At 43.2% G+C, this 26,315-nt stretch overlaps 1 long non-coding RNA gene across 5 annotated transcripts in view; it reads right to left on the minus strand.

Annotated features, from left to right (window-relative positions):
- The window catches only part of LOC149120950 (uncharacterized), a 79,734-nt gene extending 63,038 nt beyond the window's left edge, over positions 1-16,696 (minus strand). For 2 of the 5 annotated variants that reach the window (XR_016225495.1, XR_016225494.1), the window contains exons 1-3: positions 16,530-16,696; positions 3,121-3,218; positions 1,965-2,035 (exon numbers count right to left, since the gene is read on the minus strand). This is a non-coding gene — a long non-coding RNA (uncharacterized LOC149120950). The remainder of the gene's footprint in view (positions 1-1,964; positions 2,036-3,120; positions 3,219-16,529) is intronic. The other 3 variants (XR_016225491.1, XR_016225492.1, XR_016225490.1) reach the window with 3 other exon arrangements.
- Positions 16,697-26,315: the final 9,619 nt, after the last annotated feature.

Consider the following 26,315-nt stretch of genomic DNA (forward strand, 5'->3'; position numbering starts at 1 on the left):
ATAAGGCCTTGTTAAGTCTCCAGATATCTATCGAAGCGATTCGCTTTGCCAATCCTTCACTTCACGCCAGGACTTCAATTAGTCATGCTGGTGCCTGGCCTCAGGAGACTTACTGCTCAGGAGCAACAGCGGTGTAAACATACTACCAGGCAAGGCTTCAACAGCGCTCTCACGGAGGTGTGTGTTATGTGCACCGGGCACACTGAGGAGGGAATATTTTTGAAAGTCCTACTCAGATCAAAACTGAGGGATTGAGACTTTGGTCATTCTAACCCAGACTCCACATTTCTGTTGTCCAACAACCACGCCCATCTTTACTGTTCAGAAAGAACAGGTTCTCAGTTAAACCTGGCACTTTTTAGGGGCTTTTTCCCTGTTGTGCAAACAACAGTCACCTGTGGAAATGGAAAAGATTTGCCTAAAATAATCTAACACTGAGAATTCAATTCAACATGCGTTTACTATTTCATCTTTTCCCTAAGGCTTCCAACCCTATCCACATGCTGAAACTGTTATTTCGCTGCCTGAGTTTCAGACCTATGAAAATGGAATTCCCTCTTGACTTACAGATGTATCTGACACCACCATCTCCACATGTCCCAAACTCAACTCAGGGTCTCCTCTAACCCCACATAAACCTGAACCCTTCAACTAGTAACTAACCATGTAGTTATCTATGGACAAACTTTGAGCATGCTTGCTAGCTTTCCCTTCTCTGTGATTTCCACTCTCATACCCAATCAACCTGTTAGATCTAGTCCTGTTGATTGTACTTTCTTAACAGCTTTCAGGTAACTCCTGTGGCTCCGTCTGCCCTCCTGCCCCTGAGTTCAGGGTACCTTATCTTTTGCTAGATCCTCACAGCTGTGTCTTAACCAGATTCCCAGCTGCCACCTTGTCTGCACGTACATTCATCTGTCGGAGCCAACCTGATCCTTCTAAATTCAAACTTTTGTTTTCTGCTCTGTCCTGTTTGAACCTCAGGAAGGCTGTCTACTGGCCATATGACAAAATCTAGCCTTGCTGTATCTTAAATAGGCACTCTGCAACCTAATTCCTAAGTCTTTCTCTAGGTTCATCTGCCCCCCAGGACCCCCTGCAGATTCCAAAACTATCAATGCTTTCAGTCTCACAAATCACCACTGCCAGAAAAGTCCTTTTCCTATCTCATTGCTGATCCTTTGGATTCAGAAGAGCTATTATCTCTTGCAAGAATTTCTTACTGACATATACTGGTGGCCAACTGGCCTAAGTTCTGTTTTCCTGTGCTTACCACGACCATAGCATATATTTCCTTTCTTGACAATGGCCCACTTACTGTGCTACATTCTCTACTACATTTTTGATGCCCCTGAATCAGGGACTATGTCCCACTTTCATTTGTATCACTATTTCCTGGAATAGTTCAGAGCACATTGGTTATGAGCACACAGTAGGGAATAAGGTTTATTTTGGTGGTGAATGAATATATGCAACACATAGTGTGCCTGCAAAGACATTTTTATTCAATGAGGTATCCATTCAGATATTGTCTTTGTGAGTCAAGGCTATATTTTCAAATATAAATTATATATACATATATATGTATCACACATGGCACATATGGAAACAGAAATAAGTATAATAAGCCTAATGAAAACAAGGGGTTCCAGGAACACAGAAGGAATCATTAATTCCAACATTTGACAAAAGTGGTCAAATATTCTCCTAAAAGAGTCTCAGAATACTCCTTTGACTAGGTACCTTGGAGCTTAAAATTCCACCATTAAGAAATAGATGCTTTCAGATTGACAAGACTCACACCCAGGAATTCCTGGTAAAATGTAAATACACTTAGGCCTCATTAAGTCTCCAGATACCTTTGGTGCCAATTAGCCTATGGAATCTCCTTCTGTAACAGGAACCCCAGGATGGGTGTAGGGGTGAGGATTGAGTTTAAGGAGCACAACTAGAACCAACCTCACCTGCACGATTGTATCTGGAACTGCTGTAACCAGGGCCCCATGCCCTCCAGACTTTGGCATTGTTTAGTTAGCTTGAATTGCAAAACCAAAAATAAAAATTAAGGGCCCACAAAAGGTCACCACCTTGTTTTAACCTTACTAAGGTCTAACTGAAATACAATAAGCTGCATAGATTTTAAGTAAATCATTTGATCAGTTTTGAAGTATGTAAACCCCAGTGAAGCCATCACTACACTCAAGACAACATTTTCATCTCCTTGAAAAATTTCCTGTGTCCCTTTGTGTTCATCCCTCCCACCACCCATCCCCTAGCAACCATTGATCTGATATCTGTCACTCTAGATTAGTTTGCTCTTTCTGGAATTTTATATGAATGCAATAAAGCAGTAGGTACTTATTTTTGCAAGGTTCCTCTCATTCAGCATAATGATTCTGAGATACCCTTGTTGTTGCCTAATCAAACTTTCTACTTTACCAAGAGGTGACATCATTTAACCATTCCCTTTGCTATCATAATCAGTTCATTAAAAAATGCATTTTAACGTTCCAAAGAAGAGGAAGCATGTGTTCTCCAAATAAGAACAGTTGTTCTCCAGAAAGACAAATTGGCAATCTTATGCTGACAGAGTGGGGTCCTTAGGCAAAACTGTACAAACCCCATCAACCAAAGCCAGGCCTTCTCCTGGCCACAAAGGGGGAAGCGCTGCCCCTCACAAAGCTCTATATTCCTCCTCATTCAGGAAGGGAGAAAAGCAGATCCCTCTTGAGACCTGTTTCCATGGCAACCAGCTAGCAATTGACAATGTGGCAGCAGTTGGGCCTCCTGAGGGGGAAAAATCTTCAACAGAGATCAGGCCACTGAGAGGTCCGACACAGGACAGCTTGTGCCCCGGCTTCCCAAGGAAGGCCCAGGACTCACTGAAAAAGCCTTCAATGGGGTTCCAGAGAAATGGATGGAGAAAGCAAGAGGGACCACTTGGAATCAGGCCCTCCAACAGAGGTGATATCAGAGAGAGCGTCTCAGGCGCCAGCCCTTAGCATCCATGCAACTTTGAGAAAATCAGTCACCTCTCCAATGCTCACTTTCCCCCACCAAAGGAAGCAATAGCTCTGTGCTGGACAATTCCAGTTGAGCTTATATTTTACATTTGCCTACCTGTAGTCCAGTGAGCATGTGCACACTTTTGATGCTGTCCCATGGTTGACACGGCAGACTTTTGTGGGTGGCATTTTAGGCCCAGGAGTGGTAGGAGCCTAAAAACCACAGGAATATTGCAGGTGAGTAAAATGCTTTAATCCAGATACCCCTTTTTCCTCTCCAAGACACTCATCATGGAGACCCCACATTCTCAGCCTCCACAGCTCTATGGGAGAACAAGGGTATCAGTCTCTGCATTTCACATGTTGTTCCCTATCCACTCCCAAACACGGTCTACCAAATGTCACCAGTGGTTCTGTTCAATGACAGGCTGACAGCATAGCACACCCAGGTTTTACTCAGTTCTACTTGGATGAATTACTTAACATTATTAAGCCTCATTTATCTCATGATCATGTGTTTTGTGGAGTTGCTGCAAGAATTGATGTGCAAAGGTGCATAATGTGTTGAGCAAATATGAGTACAATAGTGTTCATAACACGAGATCTATTATAACTCTTCCCAACTTTCTTGGGGACTTTCAGTTTCTCAAACCTGCCCCAGACATCCCTTCTATTTGAAACAGAAGCTGGGATTAATCCAATGAACACCCAGTAGTCCACGGTACTGTGCCAGGGTCTGTAAATGAACTTCCTTTAAAACGTAAAAGGTTGACATCATTCTCAACTGTGGTGATATCAAAATTATCTATAAAGCTTTAAGAAAATGAAGACATTTTGTAGCTTCTAATAACTTAGTTTAGGGTTATGATACTGTGACTTACAACCCAATATCAGAATATGTTTTGTCTTGGTCCCTGTTCCTGACACAGAACTCCTAAAATCCTTATAATTTCCTAAGTTGTGAGAGCCGACAAAGCTGAAAGGTACATCTTTTGTTACTTAAAACAAACCCCTTTCAATCACATCTGAGTTCATGTTAATGGGTTGACTTTGGGAAGGTAGTGTTGGTTGCCAGGTGAGCAACCATGTGACTAATGGGTTAAAACTTTCAATCCCTCCTCTCTGACCTCTTGGGCAGGGAAAGGGGCTAGAGTGAGTTAATCACCAGTGGCCAATGATTTAAACAATCATGCCTAGGTAATGAAGCCTCCATAAATGATCTAGACAGAAGGGGTTCAGAGAACTTCTAGAATGTTGACCACGTGGAGGTGCTGGGAAAGCAGCAAGCCCAGAGAGAACTCAGAAGCTCTGCACCCTTTGTCCTTCTTTTTCCGTCTGGCTGTTTCTGAATTGTATGTGCCCTTTATAATAAACAAGTAATCCAAGAAATGAGTTTTTCCTGAGTTCCATGAGCCATTCTAGCAAACAATCAAACCCAAGGTGGAGTAGGGTATGATTGTGGGAACCTCTGATTTTTATACTCAGTTGGTCAGAGGTGATGGCCTACAGTGCTGAAATGGGGGAGATCTTGTGGGAGTGGGCCCTTAACCTGTGGTCTGATGCTAACTCTGTTAAGTGTCAGAATTGAATTGAATTATTGGACACCCAGTTGATATCCATAGAGAACTGGTGTGGATCTCACATTTGGTCATGTAAGTGTTCTTGGTTGATTGTGAGTAACACAGAAGAAAAGTATGCTTTTCCTTCTTTGTGTTGTTCTGTTAAAATGCCCTTGGTGATCCTAGTATATGGCTAGGATTGAATGCCCTTGGTATGCAGCAGGACTTGGCAAACTTTGCCTTTAAAGGGTCAGACAGTAAATATTTTAGGTTGTGCAGGTCACATGTTTTCTGCTGCATACTCTTTGTTTTTGCAACACACCTTTAACCATATAAAAATCCTTCTTGGGTTGCAGATTGTACACAAATAGGCCATGGCTGATTTGGCACACAGCCCATAGCTTGCTTTCTCCCTGGTCTAAAGATCTTAGCCCTGAAGATTTCATGATCTAATAATACATTATTTGGGTTTACCCAGAATCCAGTGACCACATGGACCCCACACTGCATTTGGCTCACAAGGTGACTCTCCACCTTTTATTTGCCCACCTCACATTGCACCTGCAGCAAAGTTCTACCGAGCTGCTTTGCAAGTGAGAGTAGGCACTCCTTGAAGGCTGCAGTGAGGAATGTTGGCAGAGCTGTTGGGTTTCCCCTAAAGAGCAGGAGTCAGCACCATGCTGCATTCAAGCATGGAGATGTGTTGCTGCTGTCAGCGCATCATCATTTACAAGCATTGTTCGAGTGCCCTTCATCTAACTCATCCTGTGGAAGCTAGAAATTGCTGCACTTGCACACAGTAAACTCTTGGCCGTAAGCCTTCTGAGTTGGGACTCTGCACCATTTCGGGATGGAAAGGAATTTCTGATGGGTGAAAAAAGGGCCTCTAGTTACTGTATTTGTTTTAACACAATGTACTCCATAGAGTCACTGAGTTTCCCTTTCGTGGCAAACTTCCAACCTACTTCTGAAGGTGCAGGTAGGAGGTTCAGGGACGACCCCATCAAAGCTAAGGCACTTATTTGCTCCAGGCTAAGACCTTAACCCCACATACATGGCTCTTTAGATTTCAAGCTGCAGGACTCCACAGATGTCTTGGGCTCTGCCCCACTGAAGCAGAAGTCAAGGGAAGTGGTGTTGAGCAGTCTTCTGCTGGAGTTAGGATGCTAAAGATCAGATCCTTCACATGTTTGGCATTTGGTGTTTCAGTCAGTCAGCAGGTTTCATCCAATTTTTGGCATATTGTCCTTTGTAGGAGTAGAGTTTCAAATGATAATAATTGCATTTTAAGCTCATATTAAATATGAGAGCCCCATGTTCTGTGCCATCAGACGGAGAGATTTTCATTTTACCAGCACTGGTAAGTAGGTAATCACTTGGAAAAATGCTTTATATGAATATGGGTGGAAGAGTCCGTTATGAGACAAGCAGAAGAATGAGGTGTATTGTCCACTGATGGAGAGAGGAGGAAGTCTAAAAGGGGATGGCTGTATCCAACAAGACAGTACAACACACTCTCCTGTGACTTCCATCTCAACTGCTCTGATGCTTCAGTATTGTTACCAAATCCACAAAATGCTGTGGGTAAAGGAATTTTTAGTGGGAAGAGTAAAAACACTCCATTTCATGCTGAGGTTGATACAGAGTGGCACAGACCTCAGGCAGCATAGGCAAATGAGGAAATGAAGAAGTAGAGAAAATAAAGAGCTAAACCCTTAAAATCTCCCAAAAACTATGGAATGGGTTCTAGACTTTCTCAAGGTGGTGTAATTAGCTGTTGTTTAATGTTTACTAAATCCCCACCTGATGTTGTTCTTTTATCTTAATGATTATAATTTCAGAAGGGTTCCATGTGACTTCTGAGTTACATCTGGCTATCCTAGCTCACTTTTTAGTGGAAGAGTAAGTATCAAGTGGTAGATTTAAAAACAAAAATCAATAACCAGTTTGCAATGTCTTTGATAGAAAGTCAATGACTAACATAAAGTGCAACTTTATCAAGAAGCTAGGGTATTGTCAACAGTCATCCAAGAAAGTCACCAATTCAAAAATCCAATTACTGAAACATTCACTGGGTACTCGCTGCATGCAAAACAGTAGGTTAAGTACTGGGAGAATTAAGGGAAATACAACAAAATCTCCCTGCTCAGGAGGAGTGTCACCAAATAGCAGTCCCAGGATCCGTGGAATGGCTCCAACGTACATCATGCAAACACAGCAAAGGCTATGTCACTTAGCAGTTGAAACAAAGGCAGGGCTACCTAGGGTTATACAAACTATATTGTTGATTCTGGAGGCCCCAAAACCAAAGCCTCCCAAAGCCACAGCAACTTGGAATTAAGTGGAAGAGTAATTCTTTCAGTGGACACTCCAAAGGCCTACAGCCTAAAATAAACTACTACTATGGGCAGAGTGATGGGGGAAAGGTTTAGGAAGGAGTTATCACATGGCAAACTCAAAATTTCTCTTGAGTGATTCCACTCCTAGAAAATTCAATGGGATTCCACTCCTAGAAACTCTCAATGGGATTCTAGGAAACGCAAGTGATATATTTTTCCAATAGCCTGATGTCCTAGTGGCCTGGAAGGCATTCTGGGAATTCCCTTAGAAAGGTATGCAGGCATACTACAGAGTGCACAGAACAGTGAGCAAGGTGGGAATAAGAAGCAGGTGCCCAAATGGAATTCCTCTACTCCTACCAGAGGGAACCAGGTGTTAGGGGGAGTACCTTGAACAATGCAGCATCTATGGCACATAGTTTATGCCCAAGATATACATCGGGGTAGGCATTTGGTGATGCAGTTAAGTCATCCCCTGGAATACCCACATCCCATACTGGAGTGCTGGGTTCAAGTTCCAGCTCCACTTCCACCTAGCTTCCTCTAATGCATAAGTTGGGAGGCAGCAGGTGAAGGCTCAAGTACTCAGGTCCCTACCTCCCATGTGGGAGACCCTGACTGAGTTCCAGTCTCCTGGCTTTGGCCTGCCCTAGTCCTGGCTGCTATTGGAGCAGGGTGTGGTAAACCAATGGGTTGGAGCTCTATCTGTACCTCTGTCCTTCTGCCATTCAAATAAGTAGTTTTTAGAAAAGAATGTACAGTAATTGATCATAAAGATAGGATTAAGTGTCAAAGGGATCACATTAACAAGACTAGTGTCTGCTAATAATAACTGATAGAATTAAAAAGGAGAGAACGATCTAACATGGAAAATGGGATACACAGCAGACTCATAGAATGGCAGATGCCCTAAACAGCACTCTGGCCTCAGAATCAGCCCTTAAGGCATTCGGATCTGGCTAAAAAGCCCATGAGAGTTTCTCTGGCATGGAAAGCCAAGACACTGTGGCAAAAATAAATGACCTAAATGGAAGATCTCTGTAAGTGAGATCCAAGCGGAAAGAACAGGCCATCAAAGAAGGAGGTACCTTTCTCTGAAGGGAGGAGAGAACTTCCACTTTGATTATGGCCTTGTCTAAATAAGGTCGGAGTTTGTGAACTTAAGAGGCTTCCATGGCCTTGGCAACTCATGACAAGAGCCTCAGGTGATTACTGATGTCATAAATAAGAGTGTCAATTTTTAAATCAACAACAGGAGTCACTGTACACTTACTCCCCATGTAGGATCTCTGTCCTTAATGTGTTGTACTATGAGAATTAATGGTAAAACCAGTACTCAAACAGTACTTTATACTTTGTGTATCTGTGTGGGTGCAAACTGTTGAAATCTTTACTTAGTATATACTAAGTTGATCTTCTGTATATAAAGATAATTAAAAATGAATCTTTTTTCTTTGCCTCTCTCTCTCACTGTCTAACTCTGCCTGTCAAAAAAAAAAAAAAAAGAATCTTAATGAAGAATGGGATGGGAGAGGGAGTAGGAGATGGGATGGTTTGTGGGTGGGAGAGAGGTTATGGGGGGGGGGAACCACAATAATCCAAAAGTTGTAATTTCAAAATTCATATTTATTAAAGAAAAGAAAAGAAAAGAAAAGAAAGAAGGAAGGAAGGAAGGAAGGTATAGGATGTCTGAAAACACCCCTTGAATGCCATAGGACACCATTTGCTCTTCAGAGCCCAATTATATGTACAGTGTCACTTTAAAAGGCAGCAGCAACACCGCTGCTGAGCCCTTTTCCACTGGGAGAGTAATTCTGAGGATTGTGAAAACCTGTACGCAGAGACAGGCAAAACTGGAGATCATGATAAGTAAAGTGATTAACTGAGGAGCTGGATGGGGGAAGAAATGTCTCAACTTAACCAGGGTTCAGAGATAACAGAAACTTTTCAGCAAATGAAAGGTGACTGAATAGACTGACTGTCATTGATCTCAGGGACAGAATAGGTAGGTCCAGACAGCGCTTTCAGGTGAAGGCCTCAGGAGGATTCAGCCGGTTCAGGCAGCCCCCAAATCCCTTGAGAATCTGGCTTATTTCTGGGAAACCCAAACAGTAAAGAATTCATAGCTCTCAAAACTACACAGAGAAAAACTCCCCAATCAATACAAGGAAGCTGCAAATTTCCTAGAAATATCAGCTCCCAAAAAACACATTTTCAGATGTGCGCTGGAGTTCAGGTTCATGTGAGCAGGTCAAGAGATGGAAATATGGTTATTATTGGTGGTGGATGTGGTGGTGTTGGAAAGGAATTAAAAACTAGTGCAAATTGTAACTGCTACTCTCTTTTTTCACGCATAAGGAAACTAAAACCCAGAAAGACAAAGTGACTCCCTCAAGGTCACAATCCTAATCAGTAGCAAGCCTATCTTCACAGCTGCATGTAATACATCACTACCTGACATACTGTGCGGAGTCCTTCAAAGTTCATGGAGGGGCTGACATGGTGACATAGCAGGTAAAGCTGCCACCTGCAGTGCCAGTATCCCATATGGGTGCCAGTTCGAGTCCCGGCTGTTCTACTTTCGATCCCGATCTCTGCTATGGCCTGGGAGAAAGCAGTGGAAGATGGCCTGTCTCTGGGTCCCTGAACCTGTGTGGGAGACCCAAAAGAAGCTCCAGGCTCCTGGCTTCAGGTCAGCCAAGCTCCAGCTGTTGCGGGCATTTGGGGAGTGAACCAGTGGATGGAAGACTCTCTCTCTCTCTCTCTCTCTCTCTCTCTCTCTCTCCTTCTGCCTGTCTGTAACTCTGCCTTTCAAATAAATAGATAAATCTTAAAAAAAAAAAAAAAGTTCAAGGAGGGGGTGGGTGCTGATCAAGTGATTAAAATGATGCTTGGGAAGCCTGAATCCCATATCAGAGTGCCTGGATTTGAGTCCTGGTTCTCTCCTGATTCTAGCTTCCTGTTAATGCAGACCTTGGGAGGCAGTAGGTGATGGTGCAAGTTGTTGGGTCCTGCTACTCAAATAGGAGACCCAGACTGAGAGCCTGACCCCCAGCTTTGGCCTGGCCAAACAATTGGTGTGGGCGTTTGGAGAATGAATCAGCTACATAGACTCTTTGGGGCACATTCCCTCCCTCTCTCTCAAATAAAAATATGAATTTTTTAAAGTTTGTGGAAAACTAATTAAAAGGCAAGTTTTTTTCTTTTTTCTTGCAAGAGCTTTTTGAATTATGTGCACACAGGGATTCAGTAAAAAAGTGAAAATGTATAATATGAAAAAAAGACTATGCTTGAATTTGAAAGTCTTTTTATGCCAAAATAAACTTATCTTATTTAAAAAAAATATTTATTTATTTGAAAGTCAGAGTTACACAGAATGAGAAGGAGAGACAGAGAGGGAGAGAGGTCTTCCATCCGATGTTTCACTCCCCAATTAGCTACAATGTCCAGAGCTGCGCTGATCAGAAGCCAGGAGCTTCTTCCCAGTCTCCCATGCAGGTGCAGGGTCCCAAGGACTTGAGCCATCTTCCAATGCTTTCCCAGGCCATAGCACAGAGCTGAATTGGAAGTGGAGCAGCCGGGACTCAAACCAGCATCCATATGGGATGTAGCACTGCAGGCGGCAGCTTTACCCACTAAGCCACAACACTGGCCCCAACTTATCTTTTTTTTTTTTTTAAGATGTATTTACTTATTTGAGCAGAGTTAGAGAAACAGAGAGGGAGAGACAAAGAGAAAGAGAGAGAGAGAGAGATCTTCCATCTGCTGGTTCACTCCCCAAATGGCTACAACAGCTGGAGCTGGGCCAATTCAAAGCCAGGAGCCAGAAGCTTCTTGTGGGTCTCCCATGTGGGTGCAGGTGCCCAAGGACTTGGCTCATATCTGCTTTCCCAGGTGCATTAGCAGGGAGCTGGACTGAAAGTGGAGCAGAGGGCAGTCGAACTGGCACTCATATGGGATGCCGGCACATCACAGAGGCTTAACCCATGACACCACAGCACTGGCCCCATAAACTTATCTTTCAATTCACTTTTTCAAGAGTCTTTTTGCAGCATTCTCTATACTCTCCTCTTTGTCAATATTTCCACATAAATGGTTAGTTGTTCACTTGTTCACTGCTGTAACCCCATACCTAGAACAGAACCTGGCACAAAGTACTCAATAAAAGTGTATTAAATGAGACAATGATTTAAATCTCTAGATTCTTATCCCAGTGCCCTTTATCCTGTCCTTTAAGCCTGGGAGACCTTGGAACACTCTGGTCATGCATTTCCCATATACAAAGGTCATACCTGGCTTGCACTAGAAAGGTTGCTTGGCAGGAAGAGAAATCTATTGATAAGAACTCTTTCCAAAGCAAGATGCAGAAACTCATCTGAAACCAGATTAAATGTAAAGGAGTGTGTGTAAGGGGGCAGGGAGCGGGGAGAATTGCTGGTTCATATATCCGGAAAGTTTAAGGATAATTTTTTTAAGGATAGCTGAGTTAGGACACAAACAAGATTGTCTGGATTGTATTGTTCTCTCCATCACTCAAGGCTCTGCTCTCTAAATTGGCTTCATCCTTGGTCACGATTTCTCTAAATGGCAACCCCAGTGCATCCAGGCTTGCATCCTACTCACCTAGCATTTATCCTACGAGTTGCAGCAAAATTAGGTAAGGCTCTCATTGGCGCAGCATGGATCATGTACCCACTCACACATGAGTTACATTGACCAGCAGGAGGCAGTCATTAGCTCGCCCAGGTTTGGGTCAAGCATCCATCCGTGGAGGTGGGAATGGGATCTGTCCCATCCAAACCACATGGGCTGAACCAAACCTAATTCTCTAAAAGGAAATTGGAGTACCCTGCCCCAGATGAGAGATGCTATGAAGGTACAAAGCAGATAGAACCTCCTGCTTCCTGCAAAGAAGGTCTGGGGGTCAAAGCAATAAGAAAAGTCCCTGAGCTTCAGGAGGTTAATATTTTGTTGGGGGAAAAACAGAGATTAATGTATAAATATTAAATAGCATTCGATTAAGATAAAATCTGAGCTTCTACATACAACAGGAGTACGTCATATTATACAAAACCATTCTGCTAACTTCTAAAGGCTCGACTTCCTTTGAACGTACAACTTTGTGCTCTGTAGGAGGACAGATTTCCAAATGCCCTAAGGCATCTGGGGCTTGATATTTGCGTATCTGTTCTCCAGCAAACTTTCTAAGCTTTCAACATGGCCCCTCTAGGCAGCCAGCCATCGAGGTCAGCCTTGCAGCCATCATTTACAGCAGTGTTCATGCAATTGGTGGCTACTTTATCGAATTTTGTGCTTTTAAAATAAAAAAGAATGGAGGTGGCATTGTGGCCCAGCCAGTTGAGCCACTGTTTAAGATGCTTGCACCCCATATCAGAGTGTCAGTTCAAGTCCTGGCACCTCTGCTTCTGACCCAGCTTCCTGTTAATGCATCCTGTGAGTCAGCGGATGATGGTTCAAGTGCTTTGGCCCCTGCCACCCATGCGGGAGATCCAGACTGAGTTCCATGCTCCTGGTTTTAGCCTGGCTCTAGCCCTGGCTGTTGCACGCATTTGGGGAGTGGACTTACAGAAGGAAGATCTCCCTCTCCCTTTCTCTGCCTGTCAAACAGATGAGGAAAAAAAAAAAACCCTTAAAAACATAAAAGCAGATTTTAAAAATACATGAAATGGTTACATAGTTCTCCTGAACTTATGAGGTTTAGGTATGGACGTCATTAGGTATAACAGAAGTGACAAATCTTGCTCCTCAATTGAATGTTCATTGGGCTACATTTGAATGGGAGCTCAGAAGGAAAAAAAAATTAAAGAATATGTGTCACACTCTGAGTACAAATTTGTTAGTTCTCAAAGTAAGTCTTCCTGTTGCACTTATTTGTTTTATCTACCTTTCAAGACAGTTATATATGAATATAGAGAACTGTCTATCTGTGCATCAGGGTGTAAGTGTTCTATCTGTGTTCCTTAAACTTTGGTTAGTCACAGTGTTTGTCTACTATCACTTAGCATTTCCTACTAACTCTTTTTTTTTTTTTTAACTTAATTACATTCAGTTTTAAAGGAAGATCTGTATCACAAGCAAGAGGAACACTGGCATCCCTTCCCATAAATAGAAACTACTTGGAAAAGAAAACAATGTTATTAAATTCTAGCTAGACACTGTTGGCTGCCAAGGCAATAAGCCCAAGTCCTGCTCTCTCTTTATTAAAGAGAGAAAGACTGACTAGCAAGTTTAGAGTTGTTAAAAACATATTAGCACCAAGCTTGAAATGTTTTCCTTGACACAGAGATAAGGATTAGAAGAATTGGGAGAGCAATAACTTGCTCACTGGGGGCTGTTATGTGATGCCTCGCTGGTGTGCTACCTGCTATGATCACATCTTACTAGTGCTCCAGGAGTGAAGGACATAGCAGAACAGAAAATTAAAGAGAAGTGAACAGAACAAGAGGTGTTGCTGAAGACTTCCTGGAAGCGGCGACACTTGAGCTTGGCCTTGCCAAGTTGGGTTGGTTTTGACCTGCATTGACCTGCATTGATGTGCATTGACCTGCGTACTGTAGGAAATGCCACATAGTAAGCTTGTGGGCACAGAGGGACACAAGGTTAGGTACGCCTGAAGGACGAATGGCTGTCCTTTCTGAGTGTCCTCTGGGCCACAGTATCCGTGCAGCATAGAGGGGAGGAGCAGCCAGCCCTTGTTCCGTTTGCCCACTGATGTTCTGTGTGTTCTATTCAACTCGATTTCTCAGCTGCTTCTCACGCCAGTTGCATTACTTTGAGAAAATCACTTTTGCTCAGCAGAAATCTTGGTCATTCACAGCAGAGCTCTCACCAAGGACCCAGTACAGAGCTCAAATCACATCCTTCTCCCCTTACAACAAAGTGCTAGCCAAGCCAACCAAATGAGCAGCTGGGCGACAAGGCAAAGTGTGGAACTGAACCGGGACTAGGGTCTTGAGGAACTCAGCACCTCAATGAGTAGAGAGAATGCACCCTGGGTGCTCCACGAGGATGCTCCGGGGACGAATCTCACTCCACGGCCTCACAGGGCACCCGACCCTCCTTTTACCAGGAATAAAGAAAACACACTTTACAGAAAAGACAGTTCATCTATGAACATATTGGCTAGGAAAACACATCTTAGAGTTAAATGTGTTTCTGTAAATGGACTCATTTTATATCTCCACATACTGTAGATGTTTTCAAAAAAGGCACACGCACAGAAACTATGGGAACCGAACTGGGGTAGGAGCCAATTAGCTAGACTCTGTTGTCATCTGACTTTTGTGTGGCACATTTTTTTTTTCCTTTTTTCCTTAGTGGGGTGAGAAAGGAGGCAAAAGGAAACAAACTCACAACAGTGTTTTGTTAGACAGATGGAAACATTCAGCATATCTTAATCTATCATGGCCAGTCTGACCTGTGATATATAAAGGTGTTTTGTACGATAATATTGAATATTGCATACACTTAGTCACACCATCATAATTTTAAAGGTGCATTTTTTAAAATCTATTTAATCACCAAGTTCAGTTTCTTCCATCATTAAAGTACATCTGAGATCAATTTCCTTTTTAAAAATTCTTTATTTAGTTTCATGTTTTATTTGAAAGGCAGAGAGTCCAAGAGAGTGCTACCAACTGCTTGTTCACTCCCCAAATGCCTGCAATGGCCAGAGCTTGGCTGGGACCAAGGTCAGGAGCCAGAAACTCAGTCCAGGTCTCCGATGTGGGTGGCAGGGAACCAAGTACTTGAGCTCAAGTACTTGGACCCAAGTGCTTGAGCCAATTGGGAGCAGAACTGGACCGTGAACACAGGCACTCTGATATGGGCACCTCAGGTGGTGTCCTGGCTGCTGCAACAAATGGCTGACCCCTGCCTGAGATATTTATCTGTTCCCATCTCTACTGTCACAAGCCTAGTCCAAGTCCTCATTGGTTAGACAACTGTGATCTTCCTCTTTGCATACCGGCCCCCTAAGAATCCCTTGTCGAAACAGCAGCAGGAGGAAACGCCTACTCCTGTCATTCCCTCGGTTAAAGCCCTTAGAGGCTCCCCACTAATCTCAGAATGAGTTTGGGTTTCTTATGGAAGCTTACAAGGCCCTGCATATTTTGTGTCTGTGTCCAGCTCCAAGTTCATCTCTCAGCACGTGCTTCCTTGCTTATCCCCTGCTGACCTTGAGCTCTGACCCAGGGACAAGCATTCCAGTGGTAGGAAGCATGAACTCTGGAGCTGGATCTCTGAGGGCCAAATCCTAGCTTCCCAACGATTAGCTGTATGATGTTGGGTGAGTGACCTCACCCACTCCTTCACCTCATTAACAAACACAGGGCAATATTGCTCCCTACCTTGTAAGGGTATCCTCAGGATAAGGGTTCAAATAACTTGGAGCAGGGTTGAGCTAGAGAGGCTGTGGAGCATATTAAGATTTTATTCCCTGTGGGAAAGGAACACTCTTTCCCACTCTCCTTCCCACTTGGCAAATCCTAGCCACCCATTAGATCCTGTCTGTTGTGGGCAGAATTGTGTGGCCTCAAAATTCATATTTTGAAGCTCTACCCAACTCCTGATACTTCAGAATGCAAACATATTTTGAGAGAGGACTTTAAAAAAAGATTTATTTATTTTGTTTGAAAGGCAGAGTTATAGAGATAGAGAGATCTTCCATTTCTGGTTCACTCTCCAAATGGCCCCAGTGATCAGCTGGGGTGATACGAAGCCAGGAGCTTCTTCTTGTTCTCCCATGTGGGTGCAGGGGCCCAAGGACTTGGGCCATGTTCCACTGCTTTCCCAGAGAGCTAGTTCAGAAGTGGAGCAGCTGGGTTTTGAACTGGTGCCCATATGGGTTGCCGGCACTGCAGGCAGCAGTTTTACCCGTTATGCCACAGCGCTGGCCCCTGAGAGAGGATCTTTAAAGGGATGATTAAGTTGAAGCAATTAGAATGGGCTCTGATGCCCTCTCTCGGGTGTTCTTATAAGAAGGGGAAAGCCGAGCACAGAAGGAGATGTCAGGACTGAGCACACACAGAGGAAAGAACATGTAAAGGACCCAGCAAGAAGATGGCCATCTGCAAGCCCAGGAGAGCAGCCTCCCAAGAAACCAAGCCCACTGACACCAGAAAAGCTGACTAATGGAAACTGCCTCCTACAGATGGTGAACACCCCCAGAAATTTCGAGCCCCCAGAAATGTGAGAAAATAAATTTCTGCTGTTTAAGGCACCCAGTCTGTTATATTTTGTTATGGTAGCCCTAGAAATGTAGTACAGATTTGCAGATTTTGGACTTACCAAGCCTCCACAATTATGTGAGCCAATTTCTAAAAGCTCTCTATATCTATCTGCATCCTGTGGGTCACGTTTCCCCCAGAGACCTGTGCGCGCTGCACAGAGAGCAATTTCCTCGGGAGGATGTCCCTCCTGAACCCTGAGGTCGCTTCTCCTCGTGTGACGCTCAGGACACCTGCGTGTTTCCTTCCAGCATGGGTGGAAGGCAACCGCTCCATGTGTGAGCAGGTGTTCCCCATCTCTGTGAGTCAGCCTGTCATGACCCTAACTAAAATACCCAAAAGAACTTTTGGGGAGGGAAAAGATTTATCTCCACTGACCTTTTGGACATTCGCAGTTGAAGGTGATGTGGCCCCACTATTCTAGCATCTGGTGGAGGCTGGCTGTGGTGGGGTAGTTGTGGAGAGATAGCACTCCGTGAGCCAGCGAGCAGAGAGAGACACCCGGCTGAATTGGGCTTAAATAACCAACCCTTTCTTGAGAACTGCCTTCCAAAGGCTGGGCCCCAATGACCTAAAGACTCCCACCTGTGCTACCTTCCAGGCGCCGTAATTAGATCAACCATCATCAATTAGCATTAATCCATTGACTGTTAACTCAAGACTCGAGGGTTTACACATCTTCCCTGTGAGATACCAAGTCCCATTAAGGCCACACAGTCCATCTTCCATCAGACAGTAACTTCAGATCTACTCATAGCTGTGCCCCAAGAACATCTAATGCCATATTAGTGTTGGATGAATAAATGTGGAAGACCCAGTGAAGTCACAAGCTCATAGTGTCCCTATGCTCTTGTAAATCCCAAGGAAATTAAAAGCACTCATATTTTTGTAGAGATGATTAATACACTCACCAATATTGCTAATATATTAGTCACTCCCGAGTCTGTTATTCTAAGCCGATATTTTACAAGGTTGTTGTAATCAGTGGGAGAAAACTTTGACTCCTAATCTCCTATTACCATGGCTCATATAGGTGCACTCAGTATAAATGCAGGCGGCTGAGAGATGGAGCAGTGGTGATTGGCAACAGTGACAACAGACTTGGGAGCGAGAAGCAAGGAGAGTTTGCTGACGGACTGGCTTCTATATTTAATATTTCCAAGCATAGACATTCTGTCATTTCTGTGAGACTTAGTTACATTTCAGGGCATGCCATTTTAGACATGAACATTTTTTCCCATATTTTTTTGTTTTAAAATTTAAAATCCAGGTTCTTAAATGAAAATAAATGCAACTGTTTTTATTCATAAGTTAAATACATGGCCCAGGGGAAAACGCACAAGCGGCATGAGTTGTGTTCCTTTCTTGACACCTTCCATCTTCTCATCCCTTTCCTCAACTCTAAAACGTCTGCAACAATGAGGAGAGGGTTTATTTATTTATTTAAAGATTTATTTATTGATTTGAAGGGCAGAGTTACAGAGAGGCAGAGGAAGTCTTCCATCCGCTGGTTCACTCCCCAGATGGCCACAGCAGCTGGAGCTGTGCCAATCCAAAGCCAGGAGCCAGGAGCTTCTTCCAGGTCTCCCACACAGGTGCAGGGGTCCGAGGACTTGGGCCATCTTCCACTGCTTTCCCAGGCCATAGCAGAGAGCTGGATCGGAAGTGGAGCAGTCGGGTCTCAAACCGGTGTTTGTATGGGATGCCGGCACTGCAGGTGGTGGCTTTACCCGCTACACCACAGTGCAGGCTCCTCAGGAGAGGGTTTAGATATTTCTAAAAGACTCTTAACAAGTGTAACTTTTGATTAAATAATCAACTCATCTGGCAGGTAAGATGTCCAAGAATACCAGTGCCTTTCATGCCATGTCTCCCAGGATTTTCAGAAGATACATATGTATATTTATCAAATAAATTTATATAACATGTGTTATATGCAAATTGATATATAATTTATACAATATTATACATCTATGTATCAAATATATAAAATCTCAGTACTTTTGAAGAAGCAAGTATTAAGGGCTGATTATGTTTGATAGTTGCTGGGGAAACTGGGGAAAAAGAGAGTCATCTGTCTTCCAGGGCATGGGAGATTCACTGGGCATTTCCACTGCTGTGTGATGAATTCTCTGATAACAGAAACCCTGGGTCTCCCGGAGTTCACCCCAGGAACTCCTCACACAGCCTTGTGTGGAAAGAAATCAAGGAATGCTTCTTAGAGAGGGTGAGGTCTAAAATGAGACTCAGAGGAAGAGGAACATTTTGCTGGGCGACAGTGCAAAAGGTGTGTGTGTGTGTGTGTGTGTGTGTGTGTGTTGGGGAATAGTGAGGAGTAAAGGATATATTCCAGACAAAAGATTCCAGCCATACTGAGCTCCTCGCTGTTCCCTGATCTTTGCCATCTTGGTCAGTTCACTTGTTGCTTCCATCAGGAAACTCTGCCCCTCATTTCTGTTGAGCCACATCCCACCTATCTTTACGGCCTAGGTAAAACACTGTTGCGGCCGGCGCCGAGGCTCACTAGGCTAATCATCCGCCTTGCGGCGCTGGCACACCGGGTTCTAGTCCTGATCAGGGCGCCAGATTCTGTCCTGGTTGCCCCTCTTCCAGGCCAGCTCTCTGCTGTGGCCAGGGAGTGCAGTGGAGGATGGCCCAAGTGCTTGGGCCCTGCACCCCATGGGAGACCAGGAGAAGCACCTGGCTCCTGCCATCGGATCAGCGCGGTGCGCTGGCCGCAGCGGCCACTGGGGGGTGAACCAACGGAAAAAGGAAGACCTTTCTCTCTGTCTCTCTCTCTCACTGTCCACTCTGCCTGTCAAAAAAAAAAAAAAAAAGATTAAAAAAAAAAAACACTATTGCTTTCAAGGCTGGCCTTATGGCATAGCAGGTAAAGCTGCTAGCAAACCACATGGGCACCGGTTCATGTCCCTTGCTCTACTTCCCATCCAGCTCCATGCTTATGACCTGGGAAAAGCAGCAGAAGATGGCCCAAGTACATGGGCCCTTTTACCCATGTGGGAGACCTGGATGAAGCTCCTGGCTTTAGTCTGGCCCAACCCTGGCCATTGCAGCCATGTGGGGAGTAAATCAGAAGATAGAAGCTGAATCTGTCTCTCTCTCTGAAACTCTGTTTCAAAAAATAAAATAGATCTTACAAAAAAAAAAAACTGACCCTTCTAGAAAGTCTTCTCTGATGCCCCAGACAAAAAATTAATTCTCTTTCTAATCACTTGAACATGCAAACCCACTTTAGGCAAGCCACATGAAACTGGGACCCATGGTACATGAATGGATATTCCAAAAAATAAGGGCACTAGAGAAAAAGTCTGAAGATATTTTCGGTTATTGTAAATGTTGTATTAGTACACACACATTTGTACTCTTGGGAGAGTACAGAATGAAGGAAATTGCAGGGCTACACAGAAATTCTCTTTTTAAAAAATTTTCTTTTGTGATCTTCTCATATGCACTATCATGTAGCAACCAGACTACCAAAAACATATCCAACTTGGCTCTGAATCCTCGCTGGTCACTTTTCTCTGTTTCAATAAATCATTTTCTCTTCTTTGCAGAATAATAATAGGTAGTCAGTGAGAGAAAAGGGGGTGCTACTACTCATGCATTTTCCCTTTCACACTTTTATGGGAGTTTGTGCTATCAATACCTTATCTCTCTCAGTAGGCCAGTGATTAATGTTCAAGTCAAAGAGTTTCCCAGCCTGAATTTTTAAAATTTGTGCCAAGAAAGATTCCCAGAAACATAAAAATATAGTTTTCTAGTGGAAAACAAAAGAGAAAACCTCCTTTCCCAACTTCCAATTTTTTTCCCCATTCGATCAATTCTTTAGCATTTTTAAAATATGGACTGTGATACAACACAGGGACACCATCTTACTCAAGTTCAAAGGCCCTCCAAGTATAAAGTTAGGTTTTCGGAGGAGGTTGCCTTAGGGAAGGCCCTCAGCTGTGCTTCTTAACCTTGAGAGTGTGCTGCAGAATTGCTTAGGAAAAGCAGTTAATGAGGCCAAAGTCTATATAAAGTTTAATTAGGTTTGCACAAGGAGAAAGTCTTTTCTCCAACATGGGTCTGTCTTTGGATACTGCCATACCGCTGAGAAGAAAAATCAGAAAAGAATTCTTGATGCCTTCGAAAAAATTTTAAAAATCCCCACCTCTGCTGAAACGGCAAAGCAGGAGGCCCCATGGTGGGGGTGGGGGAGTCAACAGGTCATCTTTGTACACAAAACAGAGCATTTTTCTGATGCAGAATCTCAGAACTCCCCAGAAGGGGCCAACTATCAGGCCCAAGAATAAAGCGACTATATAAACACAGGAAAAGCTATTGACCTGTAGTTTAAGAAGGAGCTAAAGGTATTTCCTTGAGAATTAAGCAAGCAATAAATCTTCTCATTCACAAGAATGACCCAGGTTCCATCACCCTTGATATCTATGCAATTTCTCTCATCCTGGCTAAAAAAATTATCAAAACTTAGGCAAGAAATATTATAAGAAGCTGACATGCCTGTTAAAAATTGCTCCCAAGAGGAATCTAGACAGCAATTCAGGACTGGCTAGAAATGTGATTGGATTAATTAGACCACATCAGAAAAATTTCGAGTGGGGAAATATAAAAATTCTGAAGGAAATTATTCCCAGGAATGCTGTTAATAGCTCAGAGTTACCATATGAGTATGGAGATGGTGGGATAATTCATTAATGGTCTAACAGTGTTCATGGTAAATTGGTGCATAGCTAAACACATATAATCTATTCATTATTTCACTCTCAAATACTTATTTATGGTCTCATAGGAATTGAGAGAGTCTAGGTGCAGTGAATATGGTGGTGAACAAGTAGACAAAATCCTACCCTCAAGGGCATATATCCTAGGGGGAGACAGAAAGTGTTTTTTTATTTTCAATACACTGTCAATGTGCACGAAGGCCTATGAAGCAAAATAAAGCAGGGTAAGAAGAGAGGGAGGGCTAGGGTTGGAGGGGGATGGCTATTTTATATAAGGCAACAAAAAGACTTCTCCAAGGCAGTTTCCTTTTAAAAGAGACCTGAATAACCAACAGAACAAGCCATGACAGATCTGGAGACAGTGTCCGGGATTAATGAAGAAGGGGGATGCTGAGCATTTCAGGGTCCTATCATGGGAACGGCTGACTAATTCAGGCAGTGTGGAGAGGAAAGAGGAGGGAGTGAAGCAAGAATGGGAGATGCTAACAGGTTGAATGCATCGTTCTTGTAGATGTCAGATTCCCCCAAAATGATAGAGACATGATTATAGGCGAGACATAGTGAGCTGTTTAAGTTGTTGATGAATGGGATATGAAGTGGGTCAGATACTAAGATGACAGTGTCCAAGGGAAATAGTGCTGGGTGGTCTATGAACATACATCTCTCAAAGAACTGGTGTTTCTAGAAGAGGAGAAGAGGAAAAGATCTAGAGAAAGCAATGAGAAAGAGGAGATAGTCTATCTTCAGTTTCTGGCCCAAGATTCAAAAAAAGGGGGAGGTGCACTTCTTGGGAAGCAGGGTGAAATGCAAACACAATATTCTAAAAGGGCAGCCAGGTCTCAGAACACAAAGCTGAAGCGCATGTTTGGAAATGAGGAGACAGGAGGTTTTGTTCATGATCCCAGCTCTGAGAAAACACAAGCAGAATGAACATTGGGCCATGGGAATTTTGGGCTCTGTTGAGTCACATGTACCATGAACTGGGATGGGGAGGTGCCTTGGGAGGTGATGGACACATTTGTGGCCTCCATGGTTGTGATGGTTGTTTGAGTGCATACTTATCCCCAAACCTATGGAGATGTATACATTAAATGTGTCCAAATTCTTACATGCCAAATAAAAAAGAACACCACAAACTACAAATAAGGCATCAATGCATAACTATCTATCCCTTGATAAAAAAAGCTATTATAATGGATAATAACAAGCAGTCCCCAGGAAGACGTGCTAAAAAGACAAAGCATTCTAATTTTTTGTATTTTTCTTCTTATCCCTTAGCACAGAATTAATTGGTATCTAGCCTTATTAGCTACTCTAATATAGTTTTTGAGGTTGACATATTATCTAAATGCATATTGAGATTTCAAAGAGCAGCTGCACTTTCAATTGATAGGATTTGGGGGAGCTGTAAGATAAAACTGACTTCTCACACAACAGCTCTTAACCTGGCTAAGATGCTTTATAGTACAAAACCAAGGGCACATCACCCAAATGCTCTGGCATTTTCATTTTGGTGAACAGAGGTGGGAACCAGCACTATCAGATAAGATAATATGGTGAGTGTTCCCGGACTGTAGGCATACTTTCTCAGTCCTGGGTCTCTAAAAGTTCTTTGACTTAGCCCAAGATTCTGAAATTGGTTGGAACTCAAGTTGGGTACTTAACGTGAAAGGAGACAAGCCCCTCCCATCCAGTGATTCAAATATATTTTTCAGACCTATCAGCTAAAATTTATCAAGCTCACAGGTTCCGTGTTTCTCTTTTAAACTTCAAAGGTAGTATTTTGACATTGTGTGAGGAGCTCTAGACCTTATTGCCCATTATTTCATTAAAGAGTTCCCTTCCACATACTGGTGAGGCTCAGCTTCTGCTGCAGTTAGGGAAATAAGGGAAAAAGAGAAGAAACAGAAGGAAAAGAAAATCGAAGGTACAAACCTAACCAATATACTTACAAGGTATTCAGGAAACAAGGAGATAAGTATAATGAGAAAAGGCCAGAGTTCATTTATGAAGGCAGGAGATGTCTTTTGCACAGCCCAAATGATTCACTCCATGTTGGATATTAACTGTGCTCATATTGAACTATGAAGCTTAGTTCTAAGCACCTTTAGGAAGAATTCATTGGCAAAGAACTTCACACACATCATGGGGGAACCACAATATAGCAGTCCAATGTCTATGCTAGTTGATGGTTCTTCCTTTGAAATCAAAGGGAGCAATGGGTAGAAGACTTTATAAAAGTCTTCAATTCAGTGTGTGCCATCTCTAGAAACTTAAAGAAATAAAAGCTGTTGTTACTTTTGTTTTATTCAAGAAATACCTACTAGGTGCCTGGAACCTATTCTATGTTGGGACTTTATAAGTATTTGCATTTGATCCTGAAACTGTATCATTCAATAGATAGAACTATTTTCTCTGCCTTATATATGAAAAAGCAAAGGCAAAACAAGTTATAGAATTAATCCAAGGTCACGCAACTAGTAAGTACCAAAGCTGGGCTTCCAACCTGGTTCTGAATCCATACTCTTGACCCCTATACTATGCAGCCTCTTTGCTGCATGAAGGGCAAGCTTCTAATTCTCCGTATAAAGTTTTTAAGTAATTAACGCCTTTGTTATATTTATTTGAAAGTCAGAGAGAGAAAGAGAGAGAGAGTGAGAGAGAGAGAGAGAGAGAGAGATCTTCTATCTGTGGGCTCACTTCCCAATACCCACAACAGCCATATTGGGTGTGAGCCGGGTAGAACTCAGTCAGGGTCTCCCAGGTGGGTGTTAGAGACCCAGATATGTGAACCATCACTTCTTGCCCTCTATCCAAGTTGCACATTAGCAGAAAGGTGGGTCAAAAGTGGAGCCAGGACTCAAACCCAAGTAATCCAATGTGGAATACAAGTGTCCCAAGCAGTGTCTTAACCACTGGATCAATGCCTGAATCAGCCAAAATCTGGGAGCCTTTCTTCTGCAGGAAGTGAGGCACTGAGTAGGTTACAACACGTTGGGGGAGTTTGTTGTTTGGAGGAAGTCCTCCGAGGCATTATCTGGCCAAGATGCTAGCTCTAGTTCTTATGGTTGACAAGATGGCATCCAAGATCTATCTCTGATCCCTGGATCTGCTTTGCTATTCACATACCAAAGCCAGCATTAGCAGATTCAGGAAGAGGCCCATTGTACAATTTTTAAAATGATTTCAATCTTCTGTTTAAATCTTTCAGCTTCAAATCATTTTCTCTTATCCATTCTTCAGAGATTTCTGAGGGACTGCTGATACTTGACTCTGCTTTGACAAAGCTGTCCTTGGATATCAGGTTAGATAAGATGATGATTTGTGCTTAAGATGCCACATAAGTTAAAAGCCCAGGAGTTTCTAGTGGGAAACTTTCTCAAACACAGTTAAATCTCAGAGCTTGCAAAGAAAGAGGAGTTGGGGCCAGCGCTGTAGCATAACAGATTAAGCCTCCAAGCTGGCATCCCATATGGGCACTGGTTCAAGTCTCGGCTGCTCTACTTCCTTCCAGTTCCCTGCTAATGCACTTGGGAAAGCAGTGGAGGATGGCCCAAGTGTTTGGACCCCTGTATCCATGTGAGAGATCCAGAAGAAGCTCAGGGCTCCTGGTTTCAACCTGGCCCAGCCCCGGCCGTTGTGGCCATTTAGAAGTGAACCAGCAGATAGATGAATCTCCCTTCTCTCTTCCTCTCTCTAACTGCCTTTCATATAAATAAGAAATAACTCTTAAAAAAATAATGGAGGGGTTGGATTTGCCTATAAAATAATCCGAGTCATTAATGTTGTTGCTGAGATTACTAAAACCCCACAAAAGGAAGAGGTGCTACATTTTACCATTAAATAGGCCTACCTAGTCAGTGGAAATCCCTTAGGTTATGGAAGGTAACATCTAGATTACGATCTGGGAGAAAATTCTCTTACTCCATAGATTCTAAAATGTGTATTTTCACCTTGCCACACTCACTGTTGACCAGGTAGTAGTCACCAAGGACTTTGACCATCTTCCACTGCTTTCCCAGGCCATAGCACAGAGCTGAATCAGAAGAGGAGCAGCCTGGACTTGAATCAGCACCCGTATGGGATGCTGGCGCCACAGCGCCTGACCCTTATTGTTTTTATTTATTTATTTTTTTTTTTTTAATTTTTTTTGACAGGCAGTGTGGACAGTGAGAGAGAGAGACAGAGAGAAAGGTCTGCCTTTTGCCGTTGGTTCACCCTCCAATGGCCGCTGCGGCTGGCGCCCCGCGCTGATCCGATGACAGGAGCCAGGTGCTTCTCCTGGTCTCCCATGGGGTGCAGGGCCCAAGTACTTGGGCCATCCTCCACTGCACTCCCTGGCCACAGCAGAGAGCTGGCCTGGAAGAGGGGCAACCAGGACAGAATCCGGTGCCCTGACCGGGACTAGAACCCGATGTGCTGGCGCTGCAAGGCGGAGGATTAGCCTAGTGAGCTGCGGCACTGGCCCGACCCTTATTGTTAATAAGCAAAATAACCCAACTCTTAGAAATCTCTCCACACACTCATATTTGAACTGTTACCCTTTTAGTTCAAAATCTCTTATCCACATATATCCTAATTTAGTTCCACAGCCGTTGTTTAAGTCTGTGCTATAAAGCTAGCCTTTAAAGAATTCCTTTCCGTGTTTCAATGACAAAATCATTTTGGCTAAGGAATTAGAAGGGGAAATGGAGAAAGTAAGTCACATTTCCTTTCACATTTATTGAGCACTTATCATTATTCAAATTTACAATAATTGTGTCATTTAATCATTACAACCAACTTATAAACACTATGGAAACATAGTTTTTTTTTTCCCCCCCCTAGATGACCAAAATGAAGTTCAGTCAAGAGCTGGTGTCTAAAAACTCTTAGCCAATGTGAGAATTTGGGATACAAATGCTGGTGTTCAAAATCAAATACTAAAATGGTTTTCCTTGTTCTCAATTGAATTGCAGAGCAAGTACTATATGTAATAACAGTCTCATCTCTTTCACAAGTCAACAGTTTCAAAACGATAGCATGAACATTGAAGGATGGGTCCTCATACACTGAGGCTGCATGGTCCCTCCAACCTGGTTCCTTGATTACTCACTTAGTGCTCAATTTAATAAATATTGTTTGGCATCTACTATATGCTAGATACGGGACCCAATGGTGACAAAATACGACTTTACAGAGCTTACAGTTTCATGGGAGCTAAAGCTTTGGACCCACAGGGAAAACCTGCGTTTTGCTTGTGGTACTAAGGAAGAGTCTGACTTTGGTCAAATTAATCTAACACTCAAACAAAAGCCAGGGGGGAAGCAGCAGCATGCACACACCTGATGTGAATCAGTTTCTATAGGCCACCTTGGCTCACAGCTCAGTGAATGATATTGAGAAAGAGAGAAAGGGGTTGGAAAGAGACAGAGCACAC

Source organism: Oryctolagus cuniculus, chromosome 18 (assembly GCF_051225735.1).
Source record: "Oryctolagus cuniculus isolate XC-2025 breed Fujian yellow rabbit chromosome 18, ASM5122573v1, whole genome shotgun sequence".
In the NCBI taxonomy this organism is placed as follows: Eukaryota; Metazoa; Chordata; class Mammalia; order Lagomorpha; family Leporidae; genus Oryctolagus; species Oryctolagus cuniculus.